Below are 25,316 nucleotides of genomic sequence, written 5' to 3'. Positions count from 1 at the left end.
ATTGTGGTCGTTTGTTTTTGATGATTGCCATTCTGACAGGGATGATAGAGAATATCGAGGTAGCCACAATTTGCATGCATTTCTCTAATGGCTAAAATGTTGAGCACTAAAGTATTTCATGGCCTTTACACACTTCATTACCCTATTTATTGATTGGCAATAAGGGTTTTTGGTATGTAACTTTTGCCATTCTTTTTATGTTCTCAATATTAATTCACTGTCTCGCAAAGATTATTTCCTATACATGACTATCCATTCACTCTGATAATAGTTTCCTTCACTATTCAAAGAATTTTGTTTTAGTTTTAAACAGTATTTTTTTAATATTTGAGAATATACTATAATTGCATCTTTCCCCTTTCTCTTTTCTTTCATTTGAACCCTCTCATATACCCTTCCTTGCTGTTTTTGAAATTCATGGCCTCTAGTTTCATCAAATTTTGTTACAATCAGTAATGTGTATGTTTGCATTCCTAATTACAACTAACTTTATCCTTATAATGTTACTTGTATGTATGCTTTCATGGCTGACCATTTGGTATTAAATAACCAATGGCAAGCTCTTCCCTAAGAAAGACAATTTCTCCTACTTTCAGTGTTTCTTATTTGTCTATAGTTCTTTGCGTAGACTCCTTTCTACTCATCTACATCGGGAAGTCTATCATACGACAGATTGCTTATGGTAGTATAACTGTGTTTATAATATTATTTCTTCCAGTCCAGAACCATCCACTATCTACTATTGCATGGCACTGTTGGGAGGTGTGGCCTTGTTGGAGTAGGTGTGGCCTTGTGGGTGTGGGCTTTAAGACCCTTGTCCTAGCTACCTGGGAGCCAATATTCTGATAGCAGATGGAGATAGAGAACTCTAAGCTCTGCCTGCACCATGCCTGCCTGGATGCTGCCATGCTCCAGACTTTATGATAATGGACTGAACCTCTGAACCTATAAAGTCAACCCCAATAAAACATTGTTCTTTTTAAAACTTGCATTGGTCATGGTTTCTGTTCACAGTACTAAAACCCTAACTAAGACAGCTATCTTTTCGATTTCTTTACTTAGTGTCTTAAAATTGTTATGATAAAGATCTTTCACTTCCTTGGTTAGGTTTATTCTTAAGTACTTTGTTTATTATTTATTTGTTTATTTATTTATTTATTGATTTATTTGCTACTGTGAATGGGGTATGTTGAGAGTTATTCTTTTTTTCTTCCTTCCTTCTTTCCTTCCTTCCTTCCTTCCTTCCTTCCTTCCTTCCTTCCTTCCTTTTTTCCTTCCTTCCTGCATGCTTGCCTTCTTTCTTACTATTTGCTGTTGTGAATAGATATATTTCCTAATTTATTTCTCAGCAAGTTTAGTTTTGGTAAGAAGAAAAGCTACTGAATTGTGTATTGTAATTTTATATGTTGCAACTGTGCTAAAAGTATTGATTAGACATAAGGGTTTTCTGGGGTGTCTGTAGGGTATTGTAATTACAGAATCATATCATTTGTGAAAAGCAATATTTCGGCTTCTCTCTTACTGCTCTTGACAATACTTCAAGTACTCTACTGAATAAATGTGGGCAGAGTGGGAACTCTCTTCTCATTTCTCTGACATCTGGAATGTTTTCCTTTTTGTGTTTCCATGCATGAGACTCTCTTTTCCTCCATGTATTGTTTTCCCTTAATAATTTTCTGTAGTGCTGGTTTGGTTGTCAATGAATCTTCTTAATTTGTGTTTGTACTGAAATGCCCTTATTACTCCTTCAATATGGAGAGACAACTTTTAAAAGGAGTAAAGAGCTATGCTACTAGTTGTTGATTTCCAGGCTTTCACATGTACCATTCCATGCTCTGCTGTTGTGAGAAATATTAACTGCCACTCAAACCAGAAGTCTCTGGCTTCCTACATTCTGTCTGCTTCCCTTGCTCTTGCTGTCCAAAAGGCCATTCATTTCTCCAGTGTCCCTCTTCCACTACCCCTCCAGGAGTCCCACCTATTCACCCAGTTATTGGTTTCTTGCAATGTTTATTTATTAGGGGAGAATCCTACCACTCTCTCCTGGCTGTTTCTGATGAAATATGTTTCCTTCTATAGGAGCTCTGTGCCTTGTAGTTAAGATGGCATTTTTCCTTATACATTTTAGTATTGTTCTGTAGCTTTTTGTCTTTGATATCTTTCCTATGATATGATGTATAGAGCATCTCTCAGCATGGTGTTTGTGTGTGTGTGTGTGATTATTTGTGTCTATTACATTTAGATATCAATTTCTTCTTATGAGTTTCTATATCTGCTATGAGTTGAGCTTTGAAAATGTGATGTAGTAAGTTCATTGCATAAATATCAAGTGTTTATGGTATCATAAAAATATTTGTAAATTATTTAGAACAATTTTACTCCATTGTGAGTAAATGTCCTTTCATTAGATTTCTCTCAGTTGATTTTCAAGATCCAGCAAAAGTGTACACTGGTGGTACTCTCCTCTTACTTATATCTATGAAGTTTAAGGCACTTGCTCAGAAAAACTGTCCTTATGAATTAGATCTTCATGGGTAGTTCCTTCAAATTCACTGCCCTACCTGACTCAAGGTGTAGTCTAAATAATAAACTTGTCTTCTCCATGCATTGTCTCTTTGGTCTGAATTTTAAATGATAGTGAGAACTGTTTTAATTTATCTTTGAAGAGAGTGGCCTGAATTCCAGGGTATACCATAGTTTCTGTGCTTTCTGACACCTTTCCTCTTATATATGTTTTTAATTGAAATGGAATTATTTCACCTTCTTCCCTCTCTTTTCTCTCTCCAGTTTTTTCCAGCTATTCTACTGTGAACCACTTTACATATCCCCCCTCAAGTGGTTGCCTCTTTTTCTTTGATTTTTTTGTTGTTACATATATTTATGTGTATATGTATGTGTAGGCACACACACATATTCTTGATCAGTTATTTTTCATTATCAGGCAAACCCTAGTTTCCAATAAGTTCCCTTGATTTGTTGCCATTTTGAAACAAGTGATATTACATGTTATACAAGGAAATGAGAGATTTGAAAAGTTTTTGTAAATACAGTATCTGATTTCTACAGTACAATATAATCATGATGTTAAATGAGAACCCAAATATTTTCATCCAATTGCACTGCATTCTGTGTAACTTTAATATGGGCTTTTGCAGCACCTTTTATTGCCTGCACTTATCAGATTACTTTATGTTACATGACTATGTGACAATTTTGTTTGTAAACACTACATCCACATTTTTGTTAGAATACTACCAATGTATGAAGGAGAGCATCTAAGTATTTTCTATCTATAGTAGCAGTCCAGATACAGCTTAACCAACGTTATTACTCACAGTGTTGGTTATTTCTTTCTTGAACACCTGTATTTCTGTGCCTCCTTCTTGTGTTTGCTCATGCTGTCATTCACACTTGAGAAAGCTCTCCATCTTCTATGTCATCTTTTAATATGCTACATCCTTCAAATTCCAACATAGGCTCCTCATCATCTGTCAGTTCCTGTCGATTTCTCTGAACTCCCGTGGCTCATAGCATCAGTACCTCACAGTATGGAAATTATTTTCCTGAAGAAGTGTTTAAACTTCCACCTGAGTGGTAATTTTAAGCTTAACAGTGATCAGTTATTTGTCCTAAGTTCTTATTTTGAGAAGTTTTAAACATATTTTTAAATGTTAAATTTTAGAGTACAGTCAGTCATATATCCACCAAGGTCTCTCAATTATTATTTCATTACATTTGACCTAACACATAGATATGCTTTTTCTGTGATGATGTGTCACAAATTTAATTGCACAGGTCTGTCTATTTCATCTCTAACATTTTAGTATTTCAATCACCAACTATGATCTGTATTTTAAATAATACTTTTGAATCAAACATTTTTATTCTCATTGCACCTTACAGTAAGGTCACTATATGATAGAAGATCATTTTACTTACACTGAATGACTTTAGAAACCACTTGACAAAGCATTATAATCTAAAGTGTGAAAGTCTGGGGGAGTGATTGTGGTGGATTGTATACACTCAGTTCAGGGAGTGGCACTATTAGAAGACATGGCCCTGTTGGAGTAGGTGTGTCACTGTAGGGTTTTAGACTTTCAGACCCTCCTCTGAGCTGCCTAGAAACCAGTATTCTGCCAGTAGCCTTCAGATGAAGATGTAGAAGTATGAGAACTCTCAGTTCTCCTGCACCATTCCTGCCTGGATGCCACCATGTTTCTGTTGTAATGATAATGAACTGAACCTCTGAACCTGTAAGCCAGCCCCAATTAAATGGTGTCCTTATAAGAGTCGCCTTGGTCATGGTGTCTCTTTGCAGCAGTAAAACCCTAAATAAGACAGAAGTTGTTACCAGTGACTGGGGTATTGTGGGGATAGGCCTGATCATGCTTTTGTTTGGAAGAATGTGTATTTGGAAACTTTGAATTTGGAAAGCACTAAAACGCTTTAAGTGGGGTTTGATGGGCTATCCTAGTAGGAGCATAAAAGACTTTGTTACTGAGAATGATTTGTGCTATGCGAACTTGGCTCAAGAGGTTTCAGTGCAGAATTTCAATACATTGCCTAGAGACTGTTTTTGTGGTATTTTTGTCAAGAGTGTGGCTACTTTTTGCCCTTGTCTGGACAGTCTAGCTGAGGCTATGGTAAAGAGATTTATATGAATCACATTGACAAAGGAAGTGTCAGAAATGGCCATCATAGGCTTAGTTCTCTGGTTAAGTTTCATGAAGAGCATTTTGAACAAGCGTATCAAGATTAGAAAGTTAATATTTAAAACATATGGTTTGAGTATTAAAGGGACACCAGGAAGTAAAATGGAGCTGAATCCTGTGTCCAAGGATATTAAATTGAATTAAGGAAGTAGTGACCTTGGGGCAAGATCCTATCCAGTTAAGTTTAGGACCAGACATGGTAGTATAAGCCTTAATCACAGGAGGCAAAGGCAAGTAGATCTCTCTAAGTTCAAGGCCAACCTAAAGCATAGCAAGTTCTAGGTGAAGAAAAGTTTAAATCAAGGCTTGGTGGACCATACCTTTAATCCCAGTGCTTAGGAGACAGGCATGCAAATCTCTGAGTTCAAAGTCAATCTAAAGAGCAAGTTCCAGGACAGCCAAGCTTAGGCAGTGAAGGAGTTGGACAATAGAAAGTTGATGATGATGTAATAGAACAAGGGGGCCACGTACCAGCCCGAGCAAGCAGCAGAACTTTGACAGTTTCAGCCATATGTCTCTGGCTTTATAGTCAAGAGGAGCAGACTACTGGGACAATTGATACTGGTTAGCTAGAGTTAAGAAATTAACGATGATTAAGAAGAAACCAAAATCACTGAGGTGAAATCTTCTGGGAAGTGTTTTATGAGAGCACAATATAGCTGTATTCCAGCGATAGCCAAGGTTGTACCTCAGGCTGCAGATGTACTTGATAATGTTTATGAATCACCCAGATAGTATTGGTTTTGAAGGCATGAAGGGGTCATGAAGAGCATCTGAGTCTTGGCATTGTGGGAGGCCATGGAAGGCCATTGGTAAAGGTGTAGCCTCAGTTGCAGTTGATTGCCCAGGACTGAAGGGGTCATGCAAAGGACTTGGGGGTTGGTAACATGAAGAGAGCCTATGAGAAGCTATTGGTGAAGCCTAGTTGCAGCAGAAGACCCTAATGTATTGAAGACGCCAGTACTATGGGATGATTCCCAAGAGCAGTAGCAGCTGTGGAGTGGATCAACCTGAGATTAGAGTGCTACAGAGAGTAGAGCTGGAGAAGTGACACCAGCCCTTTGGAGGAGCCCAGAAGATCATGTGTGGATCCCAGACACTGAAACAAGAAGCTGTAACATTGAAGTTGCCTTGGAGACCCCAAGACGTTCGAAATGCCAGAGCCATGGGCTATCTACTGAGGAACAATGCTAAAAGGGGAGTGGAACCAGTCCAGAAGAAAGAAGTTTGTTGCAGTCATCAAAGATAAAAAAGGAGCTGGAAATCTGAAGACTGCTTTGACATGAGACATGGAAATACAGAGTTTGGAGTTTGCTCAGCTGGTTTCTTGTCTTGCTTTGGAGATTACAGTTAACTGACTGGATGAATCTCAGAAGAGACTTTGAACTTTGGACTTTTAGCATTGTTGAGACTGCTATAGACTATGGAGACGTTTGAAGTTGGACTAAATGTATTTTGCACTATGCTATGTTTAGGTATGGCCCCCAAAGACCCATATGTTTAAACAAGTCAATGGGGAGCCAGGGAGTAGAATGTAATGGTTTGTATATGCTTAGCCCAGAGAGTGGCACTACTAGAAGGCGTGGCCCTATTTGAATAGTTGTGGCCTTGGAGTGGGTGTGTCTCTGTGGGTGTGGACTATCAGACCCTCATCCTAGTTGCCTAGAAGCCAGTATTCTGCTAGCAGCCTTCAGATGAAGATGTAGAACTCTCAGCTCCTCCTGCACCATGCCTGCCTAGATGCTGCCATGTTCCCACCTTGAGAATGGACAGACCCTCTGAACCTGTAAGCCAGCCCCAATTAAATGTTGTCCTTTATAAGAGTTGCCTTGGTCTTGGTGTCTATTCATCTCACTAAAACCCTAAATAAGGCAGTGGCTAATGGAGCCTCAGAGGCAGGAAGAGGTGGGTGTGTTTTGTGCTGCATGGAAAGGTAGTATGTAGTTCAAGTAGACCAAGGTAAATCACTTAAGTACATTATAGGGGAACATTAAGGTCACCGTTTAATGGACTCAAATGGTAATGTGAGTGTTACAGAACTAAAAGTGGGGCATCCTAGATAACATGAAGGTGGAGATGAGATTATATGGTAACCACTAAAGGTAACATTGCATTCCCTGTCTTGTAGGCTATGGAGATCTTTCCTACTGTATCCAACTGGGGGGAAACCGAGCACATATAGGGTGGACAGATCATGCTGCAAATATTTGATCAGGAGCTGGGCTGCTGGCCTGTGAGGAGGAAGCACTTCTGGAATCTGTTTAAGTGGTGGGTATCTGACTTCCTGTCATGGAGAAAAAGTTGTAGTACTTAGATTTGGTAATGTCTTTTAAAATATGTTGTAACTATTTACCCTGAGTTCTTTTGTTCAGCTTAGCAAGGTTTATATTTATACATGTTTGTGAACTCATATTAATATTCATGCTTGCATCTATATTCATGAACACTTATCCATGGGTTTTATCCCCTCTTCTGGATCACTCATCTACATACGCCGGTCTCCTCTATTTCTGCCATCTATCTTGCTTGGGATACTTCTAGCACCAATGAACTATTTTCATTCACTTATTTCTTATAATTCTACCTGAGGAAGCAAATTCACATTTCCATATTCTTTGAAAATACAGAATGTAATAGTATCTGGCCATTGCTAATTAATGTTTACTGAAATGTATGAATAGGGGAAAACACACGAATATGGAGAAAATATAACATTTGTTCAAATGCCCTAAGCTCTTATCCTGTTCCTCTTCTTCCTCCGTTGCCTAGCACATTCATTTACCCTGACCCCTGGACTGTGAGCTGTGTTCAGACACGACTTTGTAGGTACTTTCATAAGTTAAGAAGTCATCCACTCCATTTCTGTAAACTCCAATTTGTTTCTCATGCTGCTCTCAGCCAGGGGTTAGGAGAAAATTATAAGGAAGGAAGAAATCGATTGCACACTGTGAGTGATTGAGAACGTCACTTAATGTCTTAAATCTCCTGAGGATGTTTACATATCACAAGGATGGTAAAAATTTGGCAGTGTGACTGAGCAATGTAAATAATTTCAGGCACTTTGTGTAAAAAAAGACCTAGGGATTTAGTTAATTATAACCACAATCCAAATGATCTAACAACCGAGAGAAGTGAATGTGTTCTTTTCTTAATGTATTTCAATATCAAGTTTTGAGTATTTTTAAGTCACTGAGTACTACTGAGTATAATTCTCTTTTGTCTGTGACGTTATATGGTAGGTGAAATATTGAATAAAATATGTGGTGATTATTTTGGATAGTGAGGATCTTCCAAATTATATCAGCTGCAGAATGAGTTAAGAACTGGGAAATGTTCAGTTTATAAAAAAGATGACTCGGGAAAAAAAAGCAAAAGTATGATTTGCTTCATACTTTTGAAATATATTTTGTGAATACTAATATATTTGTTGCATACTAATAGCATTATTAATAATTATTTAATAGAATAAATGATTAGTCATTAAGTAATGATTAAATAAAATTATTAAAATAAAAAGTAGCCCTAGCTAAAGAGAGTTTAGGTTCTATTATTAAGAATACATTGTTTGTAATGAATTTATTGACATATTTAATTTCTTTTCAAAATGATTTAAGTAGGGCTTCCCAAAGCTGTTTTATATTTTAGACAGTTTACCTGTTACTTTACATGTGTTTATTAATTCATTCTAGAACCAAGGAATTTCTCCAGTGGGTCCCCTTACTGCTTCTAAGATCACAGTCTTGCCACTTTTCTCTTGCTACCATCACATTAGTGGTTTATGACTCCTAGATGAATCTTTCTGAAGAAAACCTACATGACCCCTAATCATTCACTGTGTTAAGTGCAAAATTATCTGTTATAACTGACTTGTAGTGATTTATTATTCTTACAAAATAAGGCCCTACTGGGTTGTGTTAATATTCATATGACTTTTGAAATTTCCTATAACGTGTTGTACATGACTGTCCTGTAAGCCAAGTAAAGCCATCTTGGGGAGTTCGTCTGTGCACCCTTACAAAAGGATAATACTACCTGGACCTATTGACTATTTACACTCCTCACAGAGAAGGTGAGAGGGTCAAGAGATCCTCACTTGAGTATTCCATTGCTCACTACCACCTGTTGCATGCAACTCTGCCTTAATTGCAAGTGGCTTTGGAAGGACTAGAATATAGAGCTTGGAGAACACTCTGTGTGTGTGTGTGTGTGTGTGTGTGTGTGTGTGTGTGTGTGTGTTTCCATTTATGCAGCTCTGAGAAGCCACTATCTCTACTGAGTAAAGACTATCTAGGCAGAGCAAGTTTTCAGGTTGGTGTGGGTGGGAGCATCCACAACCCTGTGGATAACCCCTCACATCTACTCTGTAAGGAAGCATAATGAGCTCACTGGTTCCCCGGAGAGAACTCTGGTTGAATGGAGTATGAGTTTGCCATTGGAACCTTATAAAAAAGGGTAGACATTGATTATGTCTCTCCTTGGGAAGGACTTTTAGCAACAATGTTACAGATGAATGTCTTTTTGTTGTTGTTTATTTTCTTTTTCCCTCTGAAAAATCTGTTCACTGTGTGGAGGGTAAAGTCATAGTAATATGGGGTGATAATGTTTGGGGTGTTTTAGGTTTGGGTGGCTCTATTTGATGAATTATCTTGTATGATTTTATGCTCACATTAGCCCAGCAAATTAAGCTAAATGGTACTATTTCTCCCATTCTTATAAGCAAATTAGTATTTGAAAATTTTAAGTGAAATTTGCAACATCAGACAACTAGTAAATAGATGGACTTGAATTTGGATGAAGTTGTTCTCATTCAGTCTGTGCAAGTCTGGTGTCCTTACCAATGCTTTCCTGTTTCCCACACACACTTGTTTCCTTCTGCTGACATTTTATGTTAGTATTCATTTCCAATACATGACAACTGAAATAGATTCAGTCAAAAATAATTGCTCCCTACCTACAACAACGTTCATTTGTAGTATTTCAGTCAGTTGTCTTAAGGGGCTTCCTATTTCAATTCTGGGAGCCTTATTCTTTTAGTATCTTGTATAGCACATGCATACATTTTGTGGCAGTATTACCTCTTCTAGGTGAGGTTGTGTTTTGACTTTGTGTCTTTGGTTTAAACGTCCAGTAGTTGTAAATTTTGTCATTTAAATAATCTTTTTAAAGAATCCTAAAATGTATATATTTGCTTTATTTTTATAAGCTTATATTTATAGTCCCTCAATCCGCGGCATTTAGTTTCCTTGTTTGGAATTGTTTTGAGCATTTAAAAATCTGTGTTGCAACAGAAGCTACAACAATGCTGAATCTATCAGTCTTACGAATCAAGGTTTACAATTAGAGTTGAATGTGATGATCTGCCCTTTGTTCATTACATTTATATTAAAAAGTACTTTTTTTAAAAAAAGAATACATTGATGGATGTTAAACAGAAACAGGGAGACAATAAATTTATACATTTATGCTTTACTTTTCTTTTCATAAATGATCAAGTAGAGAAGCAATTCATATGAAATTCAAGGAAAAATCCTTTTGCTCATACAAACTCTGTCTACAGTCTATGAGTACAGACAATGCTCTCATAGTTGTAGGATTCTGCTTATACTGTTACAATTTAAGTTGGTTTTCAATGAGAATCCCATGTGCCATGCAGAGTACCGGTTCTGTGCCAGCAGAGATCACTAATTTTCATTTACAATGAAACTTACCAGAGAACTAATTGTGATTGTTTTCAAGAGAAGAAATGCTTCACATTTGTTTTAGGAAAGGAAAGTCAAATAATTTGGACATTTTGTTTACTTTTTAAAGAAAATGTACAGAGCTATATGGGCGTGTGCATTAGAAAACAGCCAGTGACTTCTTTATGTGTCACAGAAAGAGGCACAGCGACAATACCAGCATGCCATTCATAAAAACTTAGAATGTGAAGTAGGCATAGAAAAAGAGTATCAAAGTACATTGTAGTTATACGTTTTCTATTTTTTCTTGAATCACACGGCTTCAACTGTGATGATTAATTTTCACTGTTAATTTGACTAGATTTAGAATCACCAAGACTAAGTCTAGATTTAGACTTACTTCTGGGCATGTCTGTCCAGGTTACTTCCAAAGAGATTAACTTAGCAGGGAAGGATCATTCTAATTGTGGGTAAAATCATCCAGAAGCCTATGGTCTTGAAGAAATGTTAGAAAATGAGCTAATTAAGGGCCCTCATTCCTCTGTTTCTAGATTGAAAATGAAATGTGACCAGTTGTCCAGCTACCTCATATTCTTGTTGCCTTGCTTTCCTGCTGTGATGAAACTTCTCCATAGATTGCTTTGGGCAAGAATTTGTCACAATCGCAAGAAAAATGATAATACGACACGTCCCTAAGCTAGCTCCCTTTCCTCTCAGGTGGGACAATTCTTCCATAGACAATAAAGCCACTGGGCTTTCTGACCATTAATGGAACTCTTAGATCTTACATTGAAATATTTTAGAAAAAAAATAAAGTCACATAAATATTTTTATCATTAAAGTAACACTTTGGAAATAAAATTTCTCTTTCTCTTGGTGTGTTAACAAAATCATAACATATAATAAAATTTCCTCTCCTCTGAGTGTTAAATCGAGTAATGAAAACCTTTAAACAAGCACTCAGAAAAGTTTTGAGCAACCTCCATATGATGCTTTAAAGCAAATATTATCTCAAGTAATAATCAAATATTACTGCAGGTCATAATTCTTAGTTCTGTTTCTGGGTGATGAATAACTTAAATATATTCCATCAAAGTCAGTGATTTCAGAGGCAAGACACAGCTAAAAGAATGTGCTAACCTTGCATTTAGTGTAAAAACCCTTCTTATAATTAGCTGGAAATGAAACTGTTATGTTTTTCTGCCTTTCTGGAGTTCAGAAAGTATGTCTATGATTGAACACTTTTGACCTATGTCATCTTCAAGAAATGAAAAATATCCTTTGTAAGTGTTTTTTTTATTGTACGTAACAATTACAGTCTGGTGAGTTTTAAGCAATAGAATGTAATGTATTTTCCTCATGTTAATACATTAACAGTTTTGAATTTCAGTATATAACAATTCATAAGCATCTTCAACACATACCCACTCAGTAAGCTTATCAAACCTATGTATTTTGTAGCATAAGTAAGAATATGCCTTCTAAGTTCCAGAATTGCAAAATAACATTCTAATTCCATTCTTTCTAATATGTTATCACAATTATTAAGTGATCTTTTTTCTTATTGAGATTATAATTACAACATCTCTCCCTTTGCTCTCCTCCCTTCAAAGCCTTTCATTTACCCTTCTGCCCTCCTTCAAATTTATGGCCTCTTCATTAACTGTAGTTGCATGGATATATTAGGGCTCTATCTATCTATCTATCTATCTATCTATCTATCTATCTATCTATCTTCTTCCCGCAAATGCTGCATAGGAGTCACTCTTTTCCATGCCCATATGATAATTAGATATTGGACTATGGTCAGTCAGACCTTTCCACCTGTACCCCTAAGAGCCATTACAACTTTCCCCTGAAACAATAAAGTCTCACGTGAAGATGACTCCTGGAAGTCCTTCCATCATATTCACGACAGTCTGAACCTTGCTCACTGCTTCTGTGGGCCAGTGGCGAACAACTCCCCCAAGGAAAAGGGAGACCCATAGTAATCATTTATATTGTCTAATATTTATACTAATAAAGACACGGGAGGTATAAGCTGAGGTAAAAACCAGTTAGCTCAGGGAAGTAATTTTATTTTCTTAACTATATACAAAGCATCTATTTACAAGCCTGGTCCTACAACTAAACTGCTAGCAATTTAAAATCTCTTTCTATCTGTGTCATTCTACTGGGCTAGTCTACTTTTCTCTTGAGCTCCTCTAAATCCAAGAAGGCTCCTTAGCCCTTTCCTAGAATACTACTTTACCTGTGTCCTGCCAGATGCTTCTCTGTGGTTCCTGAATATGTAAAGAGAAAATCCTTATCTCTTACCTGAAGCAGCTCTTTCCATAAAGACTGAGAGTGAGGAGAGGGAGAGAGAGAGAGAGAGAGAGAGAGAGAGAGAGAGAGAGAGAGAGAGAGAGAGAGAGAGGAGAGAGAATGAATCTTTGAGAATGAATCTTTGGCAGGCTGAACCTTGTCGCCATCATGGTGGGTGGGGTGGGGGATCTTTCATTTTTTATGATAGCTAATTAAGAAAAATTGTATACCAGAGTTTAGATTTTAAAAGTTGAATCTTTCTTAAATAAAAAAGCAACATGTAAGTTACAAAACCGGTTAATTTTGTCTGCGTTCTGTACTATATACAGAACGCACCATTCTGAGGGGTGATCAGAGTTAGACTCTCAAATCCCATTTTCTGACTTTGAAAATGTCTGTATGATCTCGCAGCTTCAAGGTATAGACTCTTGTACCTTGTTGTCTTTGTTAAATGAGTATATTAATATCTCATTGGGTGAATATTAGGAACAAATAATTAAAACAGGGAAAAACAGGAAAGGCACTTGGAAGTGCTTGGAAAAGAGCTTAATTAATCATGGCTACTCTATTGTTTTAAATACTAATGCCAATAGAGCCCCAAAATAAGATACACTCAATAAGCTCTCCATCTGCTGATGGCCACCTCCCTGTAAATGCATTGTCTTCCTTGTAGCATAACTTTGGGAAATTTTATTAGAGTTGAATTAATCCATTTTCTTGTGTGATCATCATATCATGTGTGCCTTTGTATATGGCAAGCATTTTTCCTGAATAATTTCTCTGAAAAGCTACATTTCTATGACTTCGATGTGCTTAATATTCCCTTTAAGAAGGATTTTTGAAATTGTCTATTTAGTTGTCTTCTTCTCCTTGTAACATCTTTTAAAGTATATCCTCTCATATATTACATCTTCAGTGCAATCTCCCCTCCCATCTCTCCTCCCAGTCCCTCCCTCCAATCTCCCTTCTTCCACAGATCCATTTCCCTTCAGAAAATGGCAGACCTCCCAGAGGTATCAACTACACATGGAATATCAAGTAGTAATAAAACTAAGCACAGCACTCGAGTAGAGTGTGCATGAAGTAACCTAGTAGGAAGAAAAGGGTCTCAAAGGCAAGCCAATGAGTCAGAGACATTCTAACTCCCATTGTTAGTAGTCCCACAATGATACCAAGTTACACAAACCCAATGTGTATGCAGAGGTCCTAAGTTAGACCCATATAGGCTTCTTGGTTATTGGTTCGGTCTCTCTGAGCCCCTTGGAGCTGTGCTTAGTTAATTCTGTGGGTTTTCTTGTGCTTTCCTTGATCCTCTGGCTCCTACAATCTTTCCTACCCCTCTTCCACAGGGTTCCTTGAGCTCTGCAACACCTTAGTTCTTTTATACTGGCTGTGTCAATATTATGTTGATATACAGTATTGTTACAATTGATATTTTCTTGTGTTCTTTGGAATCACATGCCTTTATCAAACACTTTCCCTACATCTATAGGTCCAATGAATAAAAATCTAGAGCCAGGGTTATATAACATTCCTCTTTATGAGTTGTTTGCCAGGGAGGCTGCAGAGGCCTCATAAACTAAAAAGCTATCACTAGTGCTGATGATTGCCTGCTGTAACTGCAGGGCACAGTCTCTGTTGCTGAAGACTCCACATGATTTATCTGCATAACTTGAGGAAGTCATAATGTGTCTTAGTTAGGGTTTTACTGCTGTGAACAGACACCTTGACCAAGGCAACTTTTACAAAGGACAACACTTGATTGGGGCTGGCTTACAGGTTCAGAGGTTCAGTTCATTATCATCAAGGTGGATGCATGGCAGCATCCAGGTAGCCATGGTCCAGGAGCTGCTGAGAGTTCTACATCTTCATCTGAAGCCTTCCAGTAGAAGACTCACTTCCAGGCAGCTAGTACTAGTGTATAAAGCCCAAGCCCTCAAGGACACACCTACTCCAACAAGGCCACACATATTCCAACAAGGCCACACCTCCAAATAGTGTCACTCCCTGGACTAAGCATATACAAACTATCACATAGTCAGACAGAGTTGCCCCCAACTCTCCTGGTTGGTTTTCATAGTGCTACCTACTGTCCAAGTTTCAGGAGATGAGTTGTCAGCAACTGTTGTGGTTGGTTATAACCATACATTCTGTACTACCAATGTACTAGTAAAAAATACTAGTGGCACATAGTGTTCCATAGTGGCATACCTGTTGAGGGTGAAAATAACTGAGTTTCAATTGTGTTTAAGACTTTTTTCTACAGAGGTTACTGTCATTTATGGAATAAGCCTTTTGCTGGGGGAAGACATAGAGCTATGTGGTTGGCTACTGTTAATGTGTGGTTAGGTGGATGTGATCCGACTGTTAAATTGTCTTCCAGACATTTGTGTTTATATCCATAGATTACTGCTGCCATTAGCATTGGTGATAGAAGAAAGAATCTGCTGAGAAAAAGTGACTCTTTTTCCGGCACTGTGGCAAGGTGTCCAATGAAACACCTATATCACTCTCTCCAAATCTCAGGGATGCAGAAGAGTTGGGAGAGACAATGTGAAAGGCAGGAAATCTATCAAGTGTCAGATGTGATTGTTGGCTATTTCCTCCAGATTGAAACGTTCCTTGCTGAAAGGATACAATGGATCTTAAAATCACAAGAAAGTCACAGGACACATTAGGCACTGCTCTGAAGTTCGTACGAGCAATAAGCTTTTGCTGGGGTGGATCTACTTGCAAATTATGCTGGTGACTTCCGTGATAAGAGCTTTCCTGATGGCACCCACACTGGAGTGGAGTAGGCATTCCCTTGTTATGTCTGGAGTCATCCGGGATCCTGTAAGTTACTCCTAAGCTATCCTTCTGCATATAATCCAGATTAAAGTATTGGTTCACTAAACTGGACTTGAATGAAATAATTTCTTTGATCTGTCATCACTGCCTTATCTGGGTGAGTAGAGATATTCATATGTCACCAGCAAAGTCAGGACTGAAGCCCTGAGAGCCAGCAGAAAGAATAGAAACCTCCTACCTCAGGAGGTAGGAGGTTTGGGGGACCCACCAGAATGCACCAGAGATCTGGGAGGTGAGAGACTCTCAAGACTCAAAAGGAGGGACTTTAGATGAAATGCTCAACAGTAAGGAGAGTGAAGTTATAGAGTCCACCTCTAACAGGAAGACAGGCATCAAGTGAGGGAAGGGGTTGACATCCCATAGTCAAAATTCTGACCCATAATTGTTCCTGTTCCATAACTGTAGGGATGGAAATGGAGAGGAGCCTGAGGAAAGGAAGGTTCGGTGACAGGCCCAAAGTGGGATCCAGCTCAATGGGAGGTCCCAAGGCCTGACATTATCACTGAGGCTATGGAGTCCTCACAAAAAGGGGCCTATCATGACTGCCCTCCAAAAGACCCAACAAGCTGCTGAAAGAGTCAGATGCAGATATTTGCACCCAATCAATGGACAGAAGCTGCTGAACTCTGTGGATGAATTAGGGAAGACCTGGAAGAAGTTGAGGAGGAGAGCGACCCTGTAGGAGGACCAGCAGTTTCAATTAACCTGGACCCCTGGAATCTCTCAAACACTGGACCACAAACCAGATAGCATACACCAGCTGATATGAGGCCTTCACATATACAGCGGAGGACTGCTGGGTCTATGTTTAGTCAGAGAAGATACACCTAACCCTCAAGAGACTGGAGGCCCCAGGGAGAGGGGAGATCTGGTGGGGTGGGGAGTGGGGACATCCTCGTGGAGACAGGGAAGCAGGAAGAAGGTATGGGATGTGACACAGTTGGAGGGTGGACCAGGAGGAGAATCACGTTTGGAGTTTAAAATAAATAAATAAATAAATAAATAAATAAATAAATATATTTTTTAAAAAGTCACATGGCAATTACACTACCTTGATAAATTGTTTCATCTCCCAATGCTTTAGGTTCTCTCTCACTTAAGTAAATATAAAAAGTAACTACATCTTTAAAATATTGTTAGTGAGATTGTGACTAAGGACGTTTATCATGATGCTTGTCATACAAGCATAAGATAAATGCTGTCACTAGGTAGCCTTTAAAGGACACAGTGAAATGAGTGACATTGTTATGCAGATGACGTTTCAGCATATTCTTGTAAACAACATGCTGTGTTTCTCATTGACTTAAAATAAACAACACACACATGTTTTTACCATATAATCATCTGAACAGTTCTCTGTTGCTGGCATGGAACTCCATCTCTTTATCATAGTACAGAGAAGGCTTGTACCCAGAGTCCATGAATCTGCTCTGTATAATTCTGTGCATGTCTCAGAGCCTGGCCTCAAAGAGTTTATCACTTTTCCATTTATAAAACTCTAAAAGAGTCAACCCTAACAAGAAAGGAATCTCTGGAGTCTCTCAGACATTTTCACCCAAGGGTGATTAAGCTATTCATCCTAGTCAACTACCCCCTTGTTACATATTTTCATGAAGTGCTATGCATTGAAAAGTAGTAACTAGTCCTGAGCACAAGATATATGTATAGCAAAAGATACTAGAACTTCTATATACTTAAAGATAGTGGGTGTTTTTCTAAGTATTTTTCTCAAATGCAGCGGTTCTCAATCTTCCCAATGCTGTTACCCTTTAATACAGTTCCTAATGTTGTGGTAACACCAAACCGTAAAATTATTTGTTGCTACTTTTTAACTATAATTTTGTTAGTGTTATGAATTGAAATGTAAATATCTTTGCTTTATGATGGTCTTAGGTGACCCGTGTGAAAGAGCCCTTAGACTCCTTTTTTTTCTTTTTAAATTTTTTTTATTGGATATTTTATTTACATTTCAGATGTAATCCCCTTTCCCCATTTCCCCCCCACCCAGGATCCCCCTATCCCATCCCCCCCTTCTCCTGGTTCTATGAGGATGTGCTCCCACCCACCCTCGCACTCCCATCTCCCCACCGACGATTTCCCCCACACTGGGGTGTCTAGCCTTCACTGGACAAAGGGCTTCCTTACCCACCTATCCCTGACAATGTCATCTTCCTCTACATATACAGCTGGAGCCATGGGTCCCTCCCTATGTGCTCCCAGGCTGGTGGTTTAAACCCTGAGAGCTCTGGTTGGTTGGTATGCAAACCCATGGAGCTGCAAACCCTTTCAGCTCCTTCAGTCTTCTCTCTCACTCCTCCACTGGGAATCCCATGATCAGTTCAATGGTTAGCTGTGAGCATCTGCCTCCGAAATGTCAGGTTCTGACAGACCTCTAAGGAGATGGCTATATCAGGCTCCTGTCAGCATGCACTTCCTGGCATCCACATCAGCATCTACCTTTGTTGATTGCACAAGGGATGGATACCCAGGTGGAACAGTCTCTGGATGGCCCCTCCTTCAGTTTCTGTTCTGTGCTTTGTCTCCATATTTTCTCCCATGAGTATTTTGTTATTCCTTCTAAGAAGGGCCAAAGTATCCACACTTTGGTCTTCCTTCTTCATGAGCTTCATGTGGTCTGTGAGTTGTATCTTGGATATTTTGAGCTTTGGGGCTAATATCCAGTTATCAGTGAGTGCATACCATGTGTGTTCTTTCATGATTGGGCCCTTTGACTCCTTAATGTAGAATGAATACATACATACATATATATATATATATACACATATACATATACATATACATATACATATACATATACATATACATATACATATATATATATATATATATACATATTTACAAGGGAATTTTAGATTGGCTTACAGGATGTGGTCCAGATAGACCCACCATGGCTGTCTCACACTTCAGAGGCTTAGAATCCACTAGTTTCTCCTGAGGCTGGATGTTTGAGTAGTACTATTCTGGACCAACATGCTTGTATAGTTCTTTGAGTGCTGCTAACCTTCTTTCTATATCTTAAACTCAAAGAATTTCTAAATACAAACAAATGCTACAGCACCTGGATAGATGAAGTTGCCAGAGAGAATGAGGGCACACAGTTAAAAAGCAAAGTTTTCTTTTTCCATGTCTATTTATCTAGACTGCCATCAGAAGGTGGCTCACAATTTGGGTATGTCTTCCTGTTCATAATAATCTGATTTAAAAAAAATGACCTCATGAGAATGCCCTGGGGCTTATGTTTTAGTTGATTCCAGATGTAGGCAAGTTGAAAGCCAATATTAGGTATCACAGACACTATTCATAAAAGATGGTAGGGTAGAAAAATAAATGCTGTTATCTTTCTGTCTCAAAGGTATAAACAGGTACCTTTGTAGATACAGTGAGAATGTTTTGTTTCATACAACCCTATTCCCCGGAGTTCTGCTTACATGTGTCCTATGCCTTCTCTTTGAATCAGGATGGGCCCTTATAGCTTTTTGCTTGCAATTCACAGATTTATCCATGAGTGATTTCGGTCTATAATTATCTTAATAGTTCACTTTCTCTTCTACAGAGTCTATGTCAAGTTGGAATTATATCTCTGTTGCAGTTTATGATCTTACTTGCCAAGGGAATTGGAGAGCTGGAATACACTCCACCCTAATCTCTACTTGGTGCAAGGCACGAGTGGCATCCAGCTTACATCACCAGAAGAGAATGAATGGCTCTTTGCTATTTTATGACTTTGCAAGAAGGGACAGATAATCTCAGGGAGTGATTGGTTTCCTCTTAATCCACTGCAATGACAGGAAGCCTTCATATTATGAATTGTGAGAGCTTAATCAATTTTTATTCAAATCAGTAGGTATAACTAGATACTTGAGAATGTCACCACAAGGCCAGTGATTTCCTATTTTATAGTAATTGCTACAGGGCTTTATCCTCAAAATGTCTCATGTTTTCAGTCTTTGTAACCTAGATGAGCTATTATAAAATTAACAATGGAGAAGGACTAGGCCACATTTCTACATTAAATACCATAAAACAGGAATTTATTGGCTCATGATAGCATTATGATAAATTGTCGAAAGCATTAAAAGTCTTTGTCTAGCATTTATTGAGTTCAAGCACATTGGCTAAAAACCAGTACCTGTCATGGAAACAAGTTTCAATTAAAATTTTTAGTAAATCTTTTGAGAGCTTTAAAAGTCTTTTGTAACTGAATTCTGTTATATAGAAAAGAGTTCAAAGATGGTAAATTGTAAAAGAATTGATCTCAGCCTGTGCTGCTCTTTAATTCGGTGCTTTGATGTGGTCATGTGCAGTGTGTTAAGTTGGCGGAGCTTCCTTTAGCTTTGTTTTTAAAGTTCAGTAGTGGTGGATTTCTTACTTCTACAAATACAATAGTCCAAATTTTGAAGATCCTCTGAGCTATTTTAACAAGTTAATTAGGAAAATTTATAGTCTTTAAACACTGTTTTCACAATAAAATATAGTTCTAGGTAGTCACTTTAAGGGAGCCATCAAGTACCTAGTAAAAATGAGAGAGACCATTGACAGAGAGATTTGGGGTTCACAGAAACAGGATGGAAAATAGGTGAAATAGCAGCTCAAGAATTAGACTTACATTTAATGAAAAATACTTCCTTGAAACTTATGAATCTTAATATCCTACTTGTGGTGCCTCTTCACTGAACCCATCACTTAGGAAGTTTCTACCCAGATTCCTATATATTCAGTTTGCCTATATTTTTCATTTGCTTCCTATTTCCTTCTTGTATATCTGTCAAAATCTTGTCTTAAACCTGATAGACTATACACAGCTTAGACCTATATAGACAGGAGGTTGCTAAAACTGGAAGGTCTTTGTTGTCATAAATCATAAAAATATCAGCTTCATCAATAATCATTTGCGCATTTGGTTTGGGTTTTGAGACAGGATCTCACCAGGCACCCCAAAATGATCTCTAATTTGTGACAATTCTCCTTCTTCAGCTTCCTGGAGTGGTAATATTACAGATGAAAGAGTACCATGCTCAGTCAATAGTAATTTCTGGATGGTAAGAAATCTCCAATTCACAAATATGAATAATGCTCAACTACTGTCCAAACTTCTTGCCTTATGTGTTTATTTATCATATTACTTCATGCCTTCTGTTTTTACTTATCAGGTTCCTTTGCACTAGAAGTGAAAGTAATACCTGGTGGTTTGCTGATAGTTGAACATCTTAAAACTTGAAGCTCATGATCTCTGAATTCCCATATAATACATCATCAGTGTATGGGATTCCCTACATCTTTTTCTCTTTGCTGTCAACTGCGCGATTTAAATAGTTCTTCATCATGAAATTCATTTCACAGTCCTTGTTATAGATGTGCCTGACAGCTGTGCTCTTCACCTTTCTTAAAAACGGAAGGTCAACTACCCCTCTACTCTTTGCTCTTGTCAATAAACCAGGAGATGAAACATGACAGATGTGAGCTTTTCCTGGAGCAACTTTGTCAATAGCCATTATACTTGGACAATTTTAACTGTATTTACAATTAAGAGAAACAAATGTGAAATTGTGTCATCAAACCATCACTTGAATATATATTTTAGACATCAAAAGCTGTCTAGTAGAGACTTCTCGTGTTTGCTCCATGTGGAGAGGTGCGGAACGCCTGACAACGTGGTCTGCCTGCCTGTGGGGAGGCGAGAGCGTTTGTGCTCCCCCGCGTCTGAGGCCTAGCAAGCCTTCAGTGGTGAAAGTTAGTCTTTTGCAGTGGCGTAAGGGCTCGCGGCTAGCCGCGTAGCACCCTCACCTAGCCTCACCATGTTGGTCCAGTTTGAAAAGTCCATTGGCTAAGCCATCTTTAAGGTTCTGAATGAGAAAAAGCTTCAAGAGGTTGATAGTTTGTGGAAAGAATTTGAAACTCCAGAGAAAGCGAATAAAATAGTAAAGCTAAAACATTTTGAGAAATTTGAGGATACAGCAGAAGCATTAGCAGTGATCTAACCCATTCGTCACTACCACTGAGACAACATTGAGTTAGCTTTTTTCACCATAGGGTTGGTTTCCCCCATGTGATGAGAGATGACAAGTGGTTAAATTGATCTCCCTGTGGAAACCAACAGCTTAATACTGAAGCACAATTCAGTAAAAGCTGTTCTACAAGGGACCAAGCATTCACAGCTCTGATGGAAGGCAAAATCAATAAGCAGCTGAAGAAAGTTTGGAAGAAAATAGTAAAAGAAGCCCATGAACCTCTGGCTGTAGATAATGCTAAACTAGGAGGGGTCATAAAGGAAAAATTGAATCTCAGCTGTATCCATAGTCCTGTTGTTAATGAACTTATGAGAGGAATCAGATCGCAAATGGATGGCTTGATTCCAGGGGTAGAACCACGTGAGATGGCAGCCATGTGTCTTGGATTGGCCCACAGCCTGTCTCAATACAGATTGAAATTCAGTGCTGATAAAGTGGACGCAATGATTGTTCAGGCAATTTCCTTGTTAGATGACTTGGATAAAGAACTAAACAACTACATTATGCGGTGTAGGGAATGGTATGGCTGGGATTTCCCTGAGTTATGGAAAATTATTTCAGATAATTTGACATACTGCAAGTGTTTACAGCAAGTTGGGGACAGGAAGAATTATGCATCTGCCTCTCTTTCTGAACTGCCGTCCGAGGAAGTAGAAGCAGAAGTGAAAGCAGCCGCAGAGATATCGATGGGAACCGAGGTTTCTGAAGAAGATATTTGCAACATTCTACATCTATGTACTCAGGTAATTGAAATTTCTGAATATAGACCTCAGCTCTATGAATATCTGCAAAATCGAATGATGGCCATTGCACCTAACGTTACAGTCATGGTTGGAGAGTTAGTTGGAGCACAGCTTATTGCTCATGCAGGTTCTCTTTTGAATTTAGCCAAGCATGCAGCTTCTACAGTCCAGATTCTTGGAGCAGAAAAAGCACTTTTCAGGGCCCTCAAATCTAGACGAGATACACCAAAATATGGGCTCATTTAGCATGCATCTCTTGTAGGCCAGACGAGTCCCAAACACAAAGGAAAGATTTCTCGAATGCTGGCAGCCAAAACTGTTTTGGCTATCAGATATGATGCTTTTGGTGAAGATTCCAGTTCTGCAATGGGAGTTGAGAACAGAGCCAAATTAGAGGCCAGATTGAGGATTTTGGAGGACAGAGGGATAAGAAGAATAAGTGGAACAGGAAAGGCATTAGCAAAAGCAGAAAAGTATGAACACAAAAGTGAAGTGAAGACTTATGATCTCTCTGGTGACTCCACACTTTCAACTTGTTCTAAAAAATGCAAAATAGAAGAGGTAGATAAAGAGGATGAAATTACTGAAAAGAAAGCAAAAAAAGCCAAGATTAAAATTAAAGCTGAAGTAGAGGAGGAGATGGAGGAGGAGGAGGAAGAGGAGGAGGAGGAAGAACAGGTAGTAGAAGAGGAGCCAACTGTAAAGAAGAAAAAGAAGAAGGATAAAAAGAAACACATAAAGGAAGAGCCACTTTCCGAGGAGGAGCCGTGTACCAGCATAGCAGTTCCTAGTCCAGAGAAAAAGAAGAAAAAGAAGAAAAAGAAAGATGCTGAAGACTAATATAAAGGAACCATAATCCTGTCACCTGAACGCATCATGCTTAAGATTCAGTTGGGAGCATATCAGATGCTCTAAAATAATCAAGGGAAGTTGATTATCTATCACTTTTCAGGCCTTTTTGTGTCTTGACATCAACTGTTTACCTTAGAGTCTTTGATACACAAATAAAAGTATTTTCTTTGTATTAAAAAAAAAAGCTGTCTAGTAGTGTCCACTGCCATATTATTCAGTACATATGCTGTGTATTATCATCATAAAAAGTGTTTTTGCTTTGAAAATACCATTTCATTTCTGCATTATTAAGCAGAAAGTTGATATTTATTGTTCTTGTTTGTCAAGCTATATGCACATCATAGAGACAGTGTTATAAAACAGCAGAGGGCTCTATTCATCCACTGTGAACAATACTAAGACTACCAACATATAAATTCATAGGTATCTTTGACATTTTTTTTATCATTATGTAATGGAACAAACTTTGATTACAGTAGATATTTGAAATTTAATACAAATATTTAATGTGAAAATGTAATACATTATGTTTTAAAGTACTCTCTGGTTAGTACTGATATTTGCTAGACATTGATGTGTTACGTATGAAATGTAGATATGCATACAATGAAGGATAGTTTAGGTCTCTCCATTTATACACATCAGGATGATTGACCATTATATTCTCATCACATTAATGTCTAGTTTTTCTGTATTTAAGAAATATCAGATGGAGGGATTAATAGAAACATTACAGAAATTAATATTAAAGAGATGAAGATTGACCTTTTGAAAATGAAAATCCTGCCAAACTTACTATATTGCTATGAGAACAATGTTTTAGTAATAAATTTAATATCTTTTAGGTTTAGAACAGTTCAAAAGTCATACCTTGCTTCAAAAAGTGAAAGTTCACATATTTTACCAAATTGAAATACTTAAGAGAAATGAATGAGTTTCTTGGTATATATGACCTACTAAAGTTAAATCAAGATCAAAGAAGCAATTTAAACAGATTGGTAAGTGCTAGTGAAATAGAAGCAATCGTTGTTTTCCAAGCAAAAGAAGCCAAAGGATGTTTGAACTCAGTACAAATGCTACCAGCCTTCGAAGAAGTGTTAGTACTAACACTCCTGAAATTATTCTACAAAAGTGAATGGGAAGAAACATTACCTAACACTTTTTATGAGGCCACTATTATAATGTTTAAAAATGAAACACATACAGATCCAACAAAGAAAGAGAATTGCAGATGAAGTTTCCTTATGAACATACATAGAAAAGTTCACAGTAAAATACTCAAATGGAATACAAGAACATATCAAATAAATAATCTACTGTAGTCAAGTAGGTTTCAACCCAGAGATGCAAGTTTGGTTCACCGTACATAAATCAGTAAATGTAATCTACTATATAAACAAACTGAAAGAAAAAAGACACATGATTATCTCATTAGATGCAGAAAGGGCCTTTGGAAAAAACTCCCCCTCATGATAAAAGTCTTATAGAGATTACAAATATAAGGGACATATGTAAATATAATAAAGGCAATTTAGAGCAAGTCCATTGCCAACATCAATTAAATGGAGTGAAACTCAAAGAAATTTCTTTAAAACTGAAACAAGATAAAGTTGTCCACTTTCCACCTACCCATAACTACTCAATATAGTACTTGAATTCTTAATTAGAGCAATTGAAGACAACAAAAGTGATTAAGGGGTTATAAATTGGAATGAAATAAGTTGAAGTGCCTTTATTTGTAGATGATATGATGGTATACATAAGTACCCCAAAAATTCCACTGGGAAACTCCTACACATAATAAATACTTTCAGCAAAGTAGAATTACAAAATTGTACTGCATACAAAATTAAGTTGCTTTTCTACATGCAGTGACAAGTAGTCTGAGAAAGAAATCAAGAAAACCATAGCTTTCACTATTGCCCCAAATAATACAAAATATCATGGCACAACTCTAACCAAGCAAATGTAAGGTTTGTATGATAAGGACTTTAAGACATTGAAGAAATAAATAGAAGATATCTAAAGATAGAAAGATTTCCCCCATACTCATAGATCAGTAGGATTAATATAGTAATAATGGCCATCCTACTGATAGCAATCTACAGATTTAATTCAATTTCCATCAGAATTCCAATGCAATTC

The 25,316-nt window shown here is 37.7% G+C and overlaps 1 pseudogene; it reads left to right on the top strand.

Annotated features, from left to right (window-relative positions):
* Nucleotides 1-21,363: 21,363 nt before the first annotated feature.
* On the top strand, nt 21,364-23,160 carry LOC114627604 (annotated as a pseudogene).
* Nucleotides 23,161-25,316: the final 2,156 nt, after the last annotated feature.

The sequence above is a fragment of the Grammomys surdaster genome, unplaced genomic scaffold (genome assembly GCF_004785775.1).
Source record: "Grammomys surdaster isolate TR1022 unplaced genomic scaffold, NIH_TR_1.0 255, whole genome shotgun sequence".
Classification (NCBI taxonomy): Eukaryota; Metazoa; Chordata; class Mammalia; order Rodentia; family Muridae; genus Grammomys; species Grammomys surdaster.
This window is presented reverse-complemented; position numbering and strand designations above follow the sequence as displayed.